The 4957-nt window shown below is 36.5% G+C and overlaps 1 pseudogene; it reads right to left on the bottom strand.

The window, feature by feature from the left end:
* Nucleotides 1–694: 694 nt before the first annotated feature.
* LOC134202510 (uncharacterized) lies at nucleotides 695–2453 on the bottom strand (annotated as a pseudogene).
* Between the last annotated feature and the right edge of the window lie 2504 nt (nucleotides 2454–4957).

Below are 4957 nucleotides of genomic sequence, written 5' to 3'. Positions count from 1 at the left end.
TTATTTTATTAATCTAGTTTAATGAATAAAATATTTTTAAATCTTAAATTTTTAAATTTATTGGGGTATCCAAATGAAAGTTCTAAACAACTCGAAACATTTCGGGATCAAGAATTCTCCTTGAAATGTTTGTATTCTGTTTGAAATTCCTTTAATCAATTGTGAAACTTAATAATAACATTAATACTATTACTATTATTAACTAATACTATTATTATTGTGGATTGTTTAATTTGTTACAAAATTGTTTTGAGGGTCTTTATATTTTTCATCATTTCTAGAATCTATAGTTTCTAAAATCATAAACCACTCTTCAGAATATTTTTTGTGATGCTCGTTCTTTATGGCATTATAAATTTATTCTAGGATGCCAAAATCTGGAATTAACTTTGTATAGAAAGATTAGTTTTAGATTTTAATAATGTTTCTCTAAAACCCAGTGTTCTCTACCAAACACAATATTTGCTTTTATAAAACCACGCTCAGCCACTGTTACGGTTCATTTTATCTTACCTATAAGTGACAAATGTTTGAGTGGATTTGTGAATGCTCCATAATCTGAATGTTCTGTGTTTGGGCCTGAAGATAGGCAATTAAAATTATAAATAGAGGAATTCCCAGACACAGACTTTATGTTGGTGGTGCCACATGGCACAAATTAATTCAAGGTGCCCAAATGGGATCTGAATCCTACACTTTGAATCCGCTTCGCGTACTCGCCGACTGTGCCCGGACGTATATCTTTTATTTGTGCCCATCTGCAATCATTTTCATACGGTCTGGGATCGCTCGACATTTTACTGCTATATATGGGTACCAGTCGATCGCATCTCGATTCCTCGGTTCATCCGAGTAATCCTTGTCAGCATCCTCCGCATCTCCGACACTTTCAATATCGCCTGCCCCGCTTCCTGCGCCCTCGGTTTGACCAAAATTAGACGCATTCTGCTCTCTATTTTCTTCCTCCCCTGATACAGGATCTTCATTGTTTTCCTACTCCGCCAGCCTCATTAGTTGATCTCGCATTGCCTCTATTTGTCGCTTCGCGTCTTCCTCAATGGACTTGACAGATGCCGCCTCCTTCTTCTTAAAAAACTGCATTTGCAGTGAACTTGTGCATGAGTGGGCATTAGGGTGGCTCAAATTAGTATGGGAAAAACTTTTTCCAATTTTTTTGATGGGCCGCCCTCTTATTCGGTTCTATTTGATGCCCTGATGCTGTGGACAAAATTTCAGCCAAATCGGTCAACGTTTGGGCGGTGCTAAACTCGTTGGAAGTTTATATGCAAAAATGTATGTAGACACATCCAAAAACAGTAAATTGCAGTTGGACGGCACAACTTACGATGAAGAACTAAGATACTCATTCAGATCTTTAAGAATTTAATACAGAATGTTATGCAGAAAACCGCGAGAAGATTAGAGTTTGCCCGGCTAAGTTATTAGCATTTCTCTGAAGTGGGGTTTGAGCAAATTTCGTTTCTTTTACCTTTGAAAAGAAATAAATTCACCCCTACAACACTCCAGTAAAATGATAATATCTTTGCGTAATAAACTCTAATCTTCTCGCGGTTTTCAGCATAACATTCTGTATTTAATTCCACAAGAACTGAATGAGTATCATGGTTCTTGATCGTAAATTGTGCCGTCCAACTGCAAATTACTGTTTTTGGATGTTTCTGCATACATTTTTCCATATAAACTTCCAACGAGTTTAGCACTGCCTAAACGTTGACCGATTTGGCTGAAATTTTGTCCAGAGCATCAGGGCATCAAATAGAACCGAATAAGAGGGCGGCCCATTAAAAAATTCGAAAAAATGTTTTTTGAGCCACCCTAGTGGGCATATATGAATAGGATAGCGTTGTCGATGATCGCGCTCAAGCCACTCGGTTGAAAATAAATAGCATTCACGGACCTGGCTAACGGGATGGCGCATCCTATCAAATGTACAAACATATGAATGCCGCAGTTCAAGGCAGCGGAATAAGGGCTCTTATCCACGAGGCCGAGCCCAGACATATATGCACTATAGTAGTACGGAATTGTGATCTCCTGTCCTGGGATGTTCATCCTATTCAAGTCATACCGTAGAGTCGGTGTCATCAACCATCTTGCGAACAGCTTGGTGCTGTGACTCATGAGTTCGCACCCGTGTCCAATAGCTGAAGGACCTGTGCAGTCCTTGTAGGAAAGAATGAGAGTCCCGAACCGCAACTTACATAGTGGGTGTTTGGGAAACATGGCGAAAAACATGTCGATGGCACACATTAATTTTACGAACTCTCCGTGTCGACATACACCGCAGCCAAGTTATTCATAGTAACCTCAAGACCTTCACGGAACTCTGGAGTTGTCAACTGTTTCAACAAGGCATCTTGCAACTTGTCGATGTATGTTTGATTGCTTGCGTGATATACCCGGAAGCCTCCGATGATCAACATACCAACATTCCAATTTCAAGACCGTCACGAAAAGAGGTCAGGAAGTAAAATCCAATAACTCAGCCGTTTTTCAACAGATTCCGGAGATCTTAGTATGAATCGATCGGTAAACTCTCTAGGATTCCATACAACTATTGTAAACAATGGATTCAATGCATTTGACCATTGGAAAATTAAATTTCGCCAGCCAATTTTGAAATTTCACTTTAACAGTAAATTGCCTACATTTCGGCTAATAGCCATCCGGCACAAAACGTTGATGATCAAATTTCGCATCCAGTATCGCACTACACGTAATTCTACGTTCAAATTACAGTCGTATCTTCGATACAACCCTCTACTTTTTTTCGAATTAAAGTTCAGATTCTATCAAATCACTGCTTGAAGGTACTCTGATAGACTTTTTATCATCTGCCTATTTCACTTAAAATCTTTTTATCTCTGGGTCAGCAGCAAGATCGTCGTTGACTAAAACAAACTACAAAATATGGAGAGTCAAATAGCAAAATTGTAAGTGCTCAAGAGCAAAAACAATTTTACACAAAAAAGGCAATAAAAAGCAAATGAAGTTACATACTTTGTCGTTCATAAGTCTAAAAAGTATATGTTTTTTTTTCAAATAATGCATTTGTCAGGCATAACACAAGGGAGAATATGTATGGTTCCTATTCTCAATGTATGCAATATTCAGTTCTAGGAAAGGGAAGATATAGTTCCTTCTTTTAAAGTAGCGGTTCTCAACCTTTTTCTTGAGAGGTACTCTTTCAAACTATTGCATTAATTAAGGTACCCCCTCCTGAAAGTAGGCTTTCAGCAGCCGAATTCCGAAGGTTCAAGAAAAACTAAAAAATTTCTTTACAAATAGAGATTTATAAATTCTCTTTCTCTTTCCAAAAATTTCTTCTCTTAATACCGTATTCCGATAGACTGAAGAGAAAGAAAATACTAAAATTTCTTGCAAAGAAAAATATTAGTTCACATATTTTCCACTAGATGTCTTTTGACAACTATTTGTATACCGATTGTTCACAACATCCTCATATCGAAAATTAAACTTGTTTTCGCATATTGTAACCGAAATAATGAAGGGGAAAAAATGATAAATATTCAATCTAATCATGAAAATATGCAGTAACAGCAACATAATTGTGATTTCTAACTAGGGTGGGTGTACCAATTGTCGCCATACTTAAGAACAACTATTTTTAAGGAAATAAGTGAAAGGCATGTGGGTGGTCTTTATAAATCAAGCGAAAGGTTTTACTTCCTGCTCCTTAGAACAGCTGTGAAAACCACTAAAAAATTTGTTATAATCCTCAAAATTGATAAATCCATAATAGGAACGCATGCACCAGTTGTGGCACTATTCTTAATTTTGGTTCCTTATTTGGCAAATCCCATTGTTTTCTTATGGGATTGGCCAAATAGGGACCACTAGTGCGATAACTGGTGCAAAGGACGTCAAAAATTAAGCAAAATCAATTTTTACAATTAGGCTTTGCTTGTTTTGGAGGAGATCAAAGGTGTTATCGTATCATATGAATATGCTTTATCGATATGAACTTGGTTTGCAGTGATTTGATTGGACATTTGACATATAAAGCACTAGTGCGACAACTGGTGCTATAGCCACAACTGGTACATCTAGCCTATCTGAAAATAACGAAAGCTCTAACTTTATTACATCGAAATACCGAACCATTAGCATTTGGCTAAGCTGTAGCTTAGCTTTAGATTAGCTGTAGCTTAGCTTTAGCAGTTCACTTCGAGCTTTTCCATACAACGAAATGGCGAACCATTTGCCGGTGATAACAACATCATCTAGCGAGCAAAGAGGAATCTAGACATGTTTTCTTCTTGATTATTCTAGCAAATCCCATGGGCACTGTGCCGCCAAAGTACTCTTTAATGGGTAAAAAAGTACCCATTATGAAGTTAAATAGTTCAACTCATTAAAAGAGTAAACAACGTTTACTCATTAATGAGTAAACAACTTGTACGTCAAAAAAACGAGTAAATTTCACCCATTATTAGAAAAAGTTTTTTGTTGACAATGGGTAAAATTCACTCTTTATCATTTTAAAAATTGCTAATAATAAAATTAAATTCATTTGTAATTCAATCAATTAAACATTTGCCGAATATTTGCATTAAATAAAATCATTTTATTTCACCAATAATAAATAATCCACATCTTTATATGACAGTATCATACACCACGAGAGCATTCTTTCTTCACAAATTCAGCTGGCACATTTCGTTAATGAAAATAACCCTCCTCTTTCAATGCTTCCGGCATTTCTCGGAACCATCGCATATTTTTCACGGGGATTTAGCGGGCCAGCGATTATTTTCAATCGAACTCATCCATCGACATTTTTCCTCCGACCTAATGCTTTTCCGACAATCAGTTGTCCGCGAAGATTGAAAAAATCCATTTGCTGCAATAGATAGAAAACTATATTATATTAAAACATACAAACCAAATAAAACTAAAATAATTCTCACTTTTA

This window comes from Armigeres subalbatus, unplaced genomic scaffold (assembly GCF_024139115.2).
Source record: "Armigeres subalbatus isolate Guangzhou_Male unplaced genomic scaffold, GZ_Asu_2 Contig1248, whole genome shotgun sequence".
NCBI lineage: Eukaryota > Metazoa > Arthropoda > Insecta > Diptera > Culicidae > Armigeres > Armigeres subalbatus.
The sequence above is the reverse complement of the archived record's forward strand: the minus strand, read 5'-3'. Positions and strand labels throughout refer to the sequence as shown.